The sequence below is a fragment of the Perca fluviatilis genome, chromosome 8 (genome assembly GCF_010015445.1).
Source record: "Perca fluviatilis chromosome 8, GENO_Pfluv_1.0, whole genome shotgun sequence".
NCBI lineage: Eukaryota > Metazoa > Chordata > Actinopteri > Perciformes > Percidae > Perca > Perca fluviatilis.
In genome coordinates this window covers 12778216-12789381 of record NC_053119.1, presented here as the reverse complement: position 1 = coordinate 12789381, position 11166 = coordinate 12778216, and positions in this window count along the sequence as shown.

Here is an 11166-nt window from a genome sequence, read left to right as displayed (position 1 = left end):
AGGATGCTGTCCAGGCTTCAGTCCATCTTGGATAATGTCTCACCCTCTCTCTACGACACACTGGCCCCACAGAGGAGCACCTTCAGCAGAAGACTCCTTTCACCCAGATGCACCACAGAGCGCCACAGGAAATCGTTCCTGCCTGTGGTCATTAAACTTTACAACGCCTCCCTCGGAGAGTCGAACACCCCCTCTCTGTAATCTTCTCAAACATTGACAATCACTTTTTTTATTGCACTGTTTTTGCACTCCTTGCACATTAATACTGTACATTTGATCTTTTATATATTACTACTGTAAATTTGTTTTTAATATATATGTTGTCTGTATAATACATGTTTGTACTGTATATCTGGAGTTTGTAACAACAATAATTTCCACTTGGGATTATTAAAGTATTTCTGATTCTGATTAAAGAATTTATTCTGCCACATGTACAATGTATGACTTAAATCAACAAGTATTGATATTGATAAAGCTATTTATAAGGATCCTATTTAAAGTGGCTACTGTCTAAATATAATAACCTGATGGTGGAAGGAATAAAATATTTGGAGTAACGATTACTGTATGTATGTAGCCTACTGTATGTAGGATTGCTTTCATTTTATTTTCACGTGTATCTGTGGGCATATGCTCATGTTTAGCCTAGCCTACGTTTAGGCAACATTTACATATTTATTTAATTTATCACAGCCAATGAATGCAGAAAGTTAAGTTGGTCAGAATATAGCTAGCATATAATAAATATAATGAAATTATTTAGTTTAGGCTATGCCTCACGTGCCTAGACCTACCAACAAATGCTTTTTGTTAGAAGAAAACAAAACACCCCACATTTCCTTAGACCTAGACCACTACTGACCTCAATCACGCCGGCTCCCTCATAATCAACTGCCCTGCCAATCTCCTGCTTCTCTTTCTCTCTGCTAAAATATCCTCAAATATCCATCTGCTCAGTTAATGGAAAGATACACCGGTGGGCTACATGCATGCAGTAGTAAGTTCAGACCAAAGAGTTGCGACAAGACGAGATGAATCCTCCACTTACTAGCAAGGTTCCGGTCTGTGTAGTCTATGGTCTGCAACGCTCTGAAAGCTGCCGGTTCACACCAGTGCAACGAGACGGTGCATCATCTTGACAGCACACAACGACTCTTTGTACTTCTGTCTAACGTTCGGCTTTTCGGCTATTTTGTAGCTGGATATATATCATTTGTTGCGTCTAAATATGAATGGGGATGGATACGCTTAGTGAAAATGTGTGTCCCTGACAGTGAAACAAAACGAGAACATTGAAAACCTGAAGAAAGATCTGCAAGATCTTCAGTACCAAGTAATGGATGCTGAGCAAATCATCTGGATTAAGGATGAGTTAATAGCTAAGCAATCCCACACAATTGCTTATAAAAATGAAGATTTAGAGGAGCTTAACAACCTTATAAGCAATTTAAAACAAACAATCTCTGATCTTAAAGAGCAGCTAGAGACAAGGCAGGAGGTAGAGATACTAGCTGGCGTTGAGAATTTCCGAGAGGAACATAGCAGTGTAGCTAAAAATAAAGACTCACCTGATGAGCAAAACGATGAGATCCTCTTTGAGACTACACCTGAGGAACAGAGTGGTGAGATCCTCCTCGTGACTACACCTGAGGAACAGAGTGATGAGATCCTCCTTGAGAGCTGGTGGCGTCACTGTGCTAAAGGTACACTGAAAGGGTGTTGGTATGTTGGCTTAATCATTGCCATTATGGTTATTACCATGGGTATCCTGATAACCACACGGAATGCCAACTGCAGTACAGACTGTGACTGCAACCCGTGGGACTTTGCCTACATCCTGCTACAACCAACCTGCAACGGCCATCCCAGGGTGCCTCCTTCCTTCTGAACAGTGAAGGTTCAGTTATGTATGTATAAATATAAATTATGAATATCAAATATATCCATAATTTATATTTATTTAGCAGGGCGACATGGTGATGCAGTGGTGGTATTTGTCACCAAACAGGAGGCAGGCCTTTCTGTGGGGAGTTTGCACGTTCTCCCTGGGTCTGTGTGGGTTTTCTCCAGGTGCTCTGGTTTCCTCCCACAGTCCAAAGACATGCAGGCCATCAATTAATAAAATAAAACCTAAAAAAAAACATTTGGAAGTGGAATTGAATCTGTATTAGATAGAACATGAACACTTGAGCATCATAATAATGCAATAAAGTAATTTGGAGTTTTTTTTTAAATTGCTGCTGTAGTATTGTGTAAAATTGTGTTTGTTTATTTGTACATGGGTTTGTTATCTTGCACTCCTGAGTGCAAATCAAGTTTCCCATCTGGAATGATAAAATGACTGCACTGGACTGATTGTAGTGTTCTGCCAAGGAACAAAACATATTTTGCATATTTGCTGATGAACTAGCTGTATTTGTAATGCAATGTGTGTAACAGGTATTACATGTAAAACATTTTTCAGTTGTTCATTTTATGGTGGTGTGAGGAAGATGAGGTGGAGTAGAGGAGCCTGACTGAAGAATCAGCTTGTTCCAATAAATGTGAAAAGGTAGCACATCCCAAATTCCAAGTGGAGAAGTATACTCAATATACTCACATTACCCTTGATTATTAAAGAATCCTATTTAAAGTGGCTACTGTCTAAATATAATAACCTGATGGCAGAAGGAATCAAATATTTGGAATAACGATTAGGCTACTGTATGTATGTAGCCTACTGTATGTAGGATTGCTTTCATTTTATTTTCACATGTGTAGCCTATCTCTGGCATATGCTCATGTTTAGCCTAGCCTACATTTAGGCAACATCCACATATTTATTTAATTTATCACAGCCAATCATGGGCGTAAATCTGATCTAACAGTAGGGGGGGACAATAAACATAACATTTCTGAAGAGCAATTTTTGAAGGGGACACAATTAATACAGCCTCAATTATACTCATAGAGGACATGTGTACACAGAGAAAAGCCTTAACACTATCATTAGTGTAGCATGGAGACTTTACTATTATCCTTCTTTTCACTGTTTCTCGTGTTTCAATAAAAAAGCTGACTAAATTGACCAAAATATTCTTCTTTAAAACCATGTATTTATTTTTAAGTTGTTTATAATCAAGCCACAAAAATACCTTAAAATATAATGACTTATTTTGAAAAAGTGTCCCCATATAAAAGAAATACAATGCTTTTGTATACTTGTTAAATTAGCTGATCATAATATAAATTAGTGAGCCACTGGTAAAGGTCATCTGCTCACCCTGACAGCACACACCTCCAAAAATATGAACTAAGCTCAACACACTTACCTGAGACTCTCCACCTGACTGTCCCTGGTCTCCCTGTCCCTCTGTCCCTGTTCTTTCTGTCTCCTTTGCCTGTGACATAGTGATAATAGTTAGTACTTCCATAAGCACCCATTCTTATAAAGATGTTACCAAATTGTCTTGATATGAGGACTTATTGTACTTGGCGTTTTGGTGTACTGAAAAAGGATCTTATGCACTGTTTTTCTTTTTCTCCGTCATTTTATCTGGACAACAACAACACAAATCTTTAGCTAACATCAGATGTCTAAATATGGGCTAGGTTCAAAAGGTTCACCACCTGGTCATATTATAATAATAAAATGATCTTGCGTCCTCCACATAAATATTAGGTTTCGTCTGGGACAGAGGATAACTGATCAGCCACTTAACTTCATATGGAGCAAACTGTAGATCTTCAATATTAACCCTAATATCAGTAACATAATGTTAGGCTTATAGCCGTGGTAACGTTAGTTGTAGTGGGTGCATTTCTATCCAAGCTATTAAACAAGCTAGGTAACGTTACATTATATTACACTAACATAGGGAACTTTTTGTCATCACTAATTCATTAACTACTCAGCATAATTTCTATTTGAGAAAAGAAAAACTTCATCCAATGTTTCATGTTAATAAAATAGCTTTGAACCGCCTACTTACTACATTCCTGTCACTACCGATCTGACTGTGAGTCGAGTGCAGAGCCTAATTTACAGCAGGCAGTGGACCAAACCACTGTGAGGCAAGGGAGGGGGACTCAAAATGTTTTTGCATTTTTGGGGGGTTTGTATTGTACGGTGGCCGGGAAGTGCAATGCAACATTACAAAGAATGAAACACTTTTACAAAGCTCAAGACAAATTTACATTTTGGAAAACAAATTTACATTTTAGAAAACAAATTAACATTTTTAGAAAACAAATTTACATTTCGGAAAACAAAATTACATTTTAGAAAACAAATTTACATTTTAGAAAACAAATTTACATTTTAGAAAACAAATTTACATTTTGGAAAACAAAATAACATTTTAGAAAACAAATTTACATTTTAGAAAACAAGTTAACAAGATGCAAAACACTTTTACAAGTCCCGAAACAAATTTACAAATGACAGATTCTTCACGGAAAGGGAATGTACCACATACCGGAAGTGATGAGGTGTTGCGGGTGTTGCTGGTGAGCGCAGTCAATTTGTGTTGTTGGGTATATGGCGTGAATGAAGTTTATGGTGACTTTACGTGTGGTCGGTGTTTTGAGTTTTTATTGACGCGGACCTGACAGAAACATTGGAAAAACGGGGAACGATGTCGACAGCCGCGGCCGGATGACAGCGGGGGCAGCTGAGTCCGTCTGCAGCTGCAGGACCTGGAGCTCACTGCCCATTCCTGGGAGCCAAAACGACACCACGCAGCTGGAGACCCAGGCCGTATTGCTGGGCCCGCTGGAGGGAAGGGAAGCCCGGGAGAATCAGATCCAGGACTTTTCAGTCTGTTTAAACTTCACTTTGAAGCAGAACCTCTTAGTTCAGAAGGGTGAAGTTTCCGTTTGTACTCATATCTGTGAACTGATTATAATAAATATTCTTTGTATTAACACCTTAATTAGTCTCTTTGTCTTTTTGTTTAAAAAAACTACAACATCGCATGAGATTATGACGATTTATAGTGATTTTATTTCCGTTAGACCTTTGCCTACATTGACGCTGATGCATTAAAGACTGCCCATAGACAGTATATAAGGGAGTGCCTCCCCTGTTCCAAGATGGCGGCTCTATTGACGCATTCGATCCATAACTGCCGTAGTCAAGGCGACATGTATACAACACCTCATCACTTCCGGTATGTGGTACATTCCCTTTCCGTGAAGAATCTGTCATTTGTAAATTTGTTTCAGGACTGGTAAAAGTGTTTTGCATCTTGTTAATTTGTTTTCTAAAATGTAAATTTGTTTTCTAAAATGTAAATTTGTTTTCCAAAATGTAAATTTGTTTTCCAAAATGTAAATTTGTTTTCTAAAATGTAAATTTGTTTTCCAAAATGTAAATTTGTCTCAAGCTTTGTAAAAGGGTTTCATTCTTTGTAATGTTGCATTGCACTTCCCGGCCACCGTAGTATTGTGTTACTACTTACACAGATATTTTAAGTTTACATCATTATGTTATTTACAATACACAGCATTGTTTTAATGATCTTTCTAGGGGGGGACAACCTTTAGAAGGGGGTCTTGACCCCAACCCCTGGAGTTCTACGCTTGCCCGTGGGACGTTGTTGTAAAATAGAATTAAAACAGACACACTACACACCGACACACACACATGAATGGCGAAGGAAGATTGATTCGCAGTAATTAGTGGTACAGAGTGCACTGTATAAAAAAATCTAATTGTTATTATTATTATTATTATTTAGGGGGGCTTAGGAACATTTTAGGGTAGCTTCAGCACCCCTAACATAGGCCTAACGACGTCCCTGGCTGGGCCTGGGTCTGTCCCAATGCATTAGCCTACAGTACGTTTACATGCAGCCAATAACCCGTTCAAAACCGAAATATTAGCAATAACCCGGTCGCGCACGGCCATGTAAACACAGGCAAAAACTCGAATATGCTCAAATTCCGGTTTTTAAAAACCTGAAAATGATCCCTGGGTTACCCCTTTTCTAACCCGAAATTTTGGTCATGTGAACGCGTATCGGCATATCCCCATCAAAAGGAACGTGTTCTGCGCATGTTCTATTCGCAAGGAATCTTTTGAGTACCCGATCCGTTCCACCTGCACAATCCGTTCTGCGCATGTGCAAGATGACACATATGCCATGACGTAGGCGCAGATGATAATGCTGCGTTCATGCCACCACCACCTCGGAATAACGGCACCGCTTCCACCTGCACGATCCGTTCTGCGCATGCGCAAGATGTTCACACGCTAGCCTCCAGCTGTTAGTTAGCTAATAGCTAATCCTCGGACCGCTAGGTGATTATGGCGGTCTGCCGTTAGCCTCCACCGGGAAGCTAACGTTAGTTTAGCTAACGCGTTAATTTGGCTAACCGCTAGCTGATTGCAGCGGTCTGCAGTTAGCCTCCACAGTTAAACTTACGCGTTAGTTTAGCTAACAGCTAATTCGGCTAACCGCTAGCGGAGACAGCATGTAAAAAAAATAAAAGACCTAAAATAAAAACGAAAATAAACGTTAACATATATAACAGCTGTTACGTCAGTTCTACTTTACTTGTGCTCATTTAAAATACAATCACTCAATACTTGTCTTTATTGTTATTACTGTAAAGTCTTAATTTAGCTGTAGCCTGCTTTTCCCATTATGTTTGACTTAACGTTATTTTAGACTGAATCTAGCTGTCCGTGAATGCTGCTAGTCAGAAACAACATAACCAGTGGGGCGGTGCCTGTTATTCCGAGGTGGCATGAACGCAGCATTATCATCTGCGCCTACGTCATGGCATACGTGTCATCTTGCACATGCGCAGAACGGATCGTGCCCTACGTCATGGCATACGTGTCATCTTGCACATGCGCAGAACGGATCGTGCCCTACGTCATGGCATACGTGTCATCTTGCACATGCGCAGAACGGATCGTGCCGGTGGAATGGATCGGGTACTGATGGTATATACTGTCTATGGTACTGACAATGCGCCAGAAAACCTGCGCGCAGTATACCGGAAGTAAACAAGAAGTAGAGGTAAACATGGCGAGACCTATATATGTCAATGGGCGAGACGCAGCACAGCACCACACTTTTGGAGCGAGGAGGAAACCAATTTCTTTATTAGTGTGGTGAAAACCATGAATATAATGTCTTTTGTTGACGACAGAAAGTACCGAGATAGTGAGATTTATAAGAAGGTGACCGAAAAGTTACGCAAAGCAGGGTTTGTCCGTACGTCCAGACGCTAACCGTGTGTTGCGACCTAGAAGTGTTATCTAGAAGTATTATTTTATAATTTCATAATTTCCTAGAATAGGGAATATGTTTAGAATTATGTAGGGAAATCACTGTTATCTCATCGTAATTTCGTTTTAAAAAAAACATTCTGGATATTATTCTGATTTATGTTGCGGGAAGGTGAAAGGTCACTTACGATGATGTCAAGCCAGCGCGGCAGCCTAGAGCTGAGCCGAGTGAATTAAACAAACGGAAAAAACGTAGGCTAGGTCGCTGCTATTAGAAGATGTTTGTTGCTTTGTGTAAAAGGAGAATTCCAACAGAACTGGCAAAATAAAGTTACAGAAGAGAGGACGGAGTCTGTTTTAAGTGTGCAACACGTGCGTCGCCGTTTACATCGGAATATTGCCAATTGATTATATATTCCATGTATACAGGAGTAACTCTCTCTGCTCACGCATGTAAACGAGTTATTCCGAATGTTGAGTGACCTTAACCCGACCATAACCCGAAAATTGACAGCTTGTAAAAGTAGTCAATGTTAAACACCTGGGTGCAGTCTTTAAATACGATTTCAAAAAACAAACATTCTACGGCAAGCACATGTGCATAGAATGTTATGACACATAGAATGTCATGACATCACTATCAAAGGCATCATAGATATACATGTAGGCCTATATATATATATATATATATATATATATATATATATATATATATATATATATATATATATATATATATATGCAAAGGCATCAGATCAAAGTAAAATATTCAGGATTGGCTTCACCGCTTTTACAAAAACAACACTTGACAGCAGTTGTTGGCAGGTAATTTAAATTGCAGAGATATGTGAACTAGGCGCAATTGTTTATTTCTGTTGTCATTTTAAGCCATAACTGTAACTTTAAAGATATAAAAGAAATGAAGAAAGCAGTTAGGAAGAGTAACAAGATGTCTCAAGATATTTTCCACACCGCTCGGTGCTGTCCAGAGATTGAGAACTCACATCTCCTGTATGTGCCTGAGAAGCCTCGTGGGCTGGCATTACCCAATGTCAGGACTGAGGATGACAGGGTGAAGGAGAAACCTAAATTGGAGATAAGAGAAATAAGGGAGGAAAGAGTCAGGGAGAAAAATTACAGAAGAAAGCTGAAAGAGGACAAGTTGGGTTTGATTGCGAAGAATAAAAATAGGACTTCTAAGTTGGTAGACCAACTTGAAAGTCTAAAGGAGACAAACCAAGCATTGATTAACCGTCTGAGGGAAGATGTGAATGAACTTAAACCTAGTTTAAAGGAGGCTCAGCAAGACAAAGATGTGCTCTTACAGAATGTGGCCCAACTTGAATATTTAGAACAGACAAACCAAGCAGAGATTAACCGTCTGAGAGAAGAAATCAGTGACCTCAAGCCGCGTTTAAAGGAGGCTCAGCAAGACAAAAATGTGCTTTTACAGAAGGTTGCCCAACTTGAATGTCTAGAGGAGATAAAGCAAGCAGAGATTGACCATCTGAGAGAAGAAGTGAATGACCTTAGGCCACATTTAAAGGAGGCTCAGCAAGACGAACATGTGCAGTTACAGAAGGTTGCCAAACTTGAATGGCTAGAGGAGACAAACCAAGCAGCGATCAACCATCTGACGGAAACCGTGACTATCTTTGAGCCTTGTGTGGCCCAACCTGAATGTCTAGAGGAGACAAACCAAGCAGAGAATAATTGTCTGAGGGAAGATGTGAATGACCTTAAACCTAGTTTAAAGGAGGCTCAGCAAGAAAAAGATGTGCTCTTACAGAAGGTGGCCCAACTTGAATGTCTAGAGGAGACAAACCAAGAAGTGATTAACCGTCTGAAAGAAGAAGTGAACTACCTTAAGCCTCGTTTAAAGGAGGCTCAACAAGAAAAAGATGTGCTTTTACAGAAGGTTGCCCAATTTGAAGGTCTAGAGGAGACAAACCAAGCAGCAAATAACTGTCTGAGGGAAGATGTGAATGAACTTAAACCTAGTTTAAAGGAGGCTCAGCAAGACAAAGATGTGCTCTTACAGAATGTGGCCCAAATTGAATATTTAGAACAGACAAACCAAGCAGAGATTAACAGTCTGAGAGAAGAAATCAGTGACCTCAAGCCACGTTTAAAGGAGGCTCAGCAAGACAAAAATGTGCTTTTACAGAAGGTTGCCCAACTTGAATGTCTAGAGGAGACAAACCAAGCAGAGATTAACCGTCTAAGAGAAGGAGTGAATGACCTTAACCCTCGTTTAAAGGAGGCTCAGCAAGAAAAAGATGTGCTCTTACAGAGGGTTGCTCAATTTGAATGTCTAGAGGAAACACATCAAGCAGAGATTAACCGTCTGACGGAAACAGTAAATATCTTAGAGCCTTGTGCGGTCCAATTTGAATGTCTCGAGGAGACAAACCAAGCAGCGAATAACCATCGGATGGAAGAGCTGAATGAACTTAAGCCTCGTTTGAAGGAAGCACAGCAAGAAAAAGATGTGCTCTTTCGGAAAGTGGCCCATCTTGAATGTCTAGAGGAGACAAACCAAGCAGAGATTAACAGTCTGAGGGAAGAAGTGAATGACCTTAGGCCGCGTTTAAAAGAGGCTCAGCAAGGCAAAGATGTGCTCTTACAGAAGGTTGCCAAACTTGAATGTCTCAAGGAGACAAATCAAGCAGCGATTAACCGTCTGACGGAAACCGTGACTATCTTTGAGCGTTGTGCAGCCCAACCTGAATGTCTAGAGGAGACAAACCAAGCAGAGGATAATTGTCTGAGGGAAGATGTGAATGACCTTAAATCTAGTTTAAAGGAGGCTCAGCAAGACAAAGATGTGCTCTTACAGAAGATTGCCCAACTTGAATGTCTAGAGGAGACAAACCAAGCAGAGATTAACAGTCTGAGGGAAGAAGTGAACTACCTTAAGCCTTGTTTAAAGGAGGCTCAGCAAGACAAAAATGTGCTTTTACAGAAGGTTTCCCAACTTGAATGTCTAGAGGATATAAACCAAGCAGCGATTAACCGTCTGAGAGATGGAGTGAATGACCTTAACCCTCGTTTAAAGGAGGCTCAGCAAGAAAAAGATGTGCTCTTACAGAGGGTTGCTCAACTTGAATGTCTAGAGGAAACAAATCAAGCAGAGATTAACCGTCTGACGGAAACAGTAAATATCTTAGAGCCTTTTGCGGTCCAATTTGAATGTCTCGAGGAGACAAACCAAGCAGAGATTAACTGTCTGATGGAAGAGCTGAATGAACTTAAGCCTCGTTTGAAGGAAGCTCAGCAAGAAAAAGATGTGCTCTTTCGGAAAGTGGCCCATCTTGAATGTCTAGAGGAGACAAACCAAGCAGAGATTAACAGTCTGAGGGAAGCCGTGAATTACTTTGAGCCTTGTGCGGCTCAACTTGAATGCCTAAAGAAGAAGGCTCAGCAAGACAAAGATGAGTTTATACAGAAGGTGGCCCAACTTGAGAAAAATGACAAGATACTGCAGACAAAGATCATAAACCTATTGGCAACAGTGCAGGATCATGAGGAAAAAGAGAACTCTCTCAACAAGCAGAATAAGATCATTAGTGATGAAATAGCCAGGCTTGAATCTCACACAGACAAAAAGCAGGCAGAGGACGGTCATTTGTGGGCAGAAGTTCACAATCTGCAGGAAAAAGAGAAAATCTTAACTGAGAAGAACCAGAGCCTGAGTGCTGAGGTGGCCCTCCTTGAATCTCTGAAAGAGAAACATCAAGTAAAGACTGAACATCTGTCTGAAGAAGTGCATGATCTTCGACGTCAAGTAAGAGAAGCTCAGAAAGTCCACGGGGATAAAGATGAGGAAATTAGCCTACAAAAGCTAACTACTGATCAATATCTGACAGAGATAAACAAATTGAGGCTAGCACTGCATGGTTCTCAGGTAAACGAAGTCTTTCTGAAGGAGCAGAATGAGA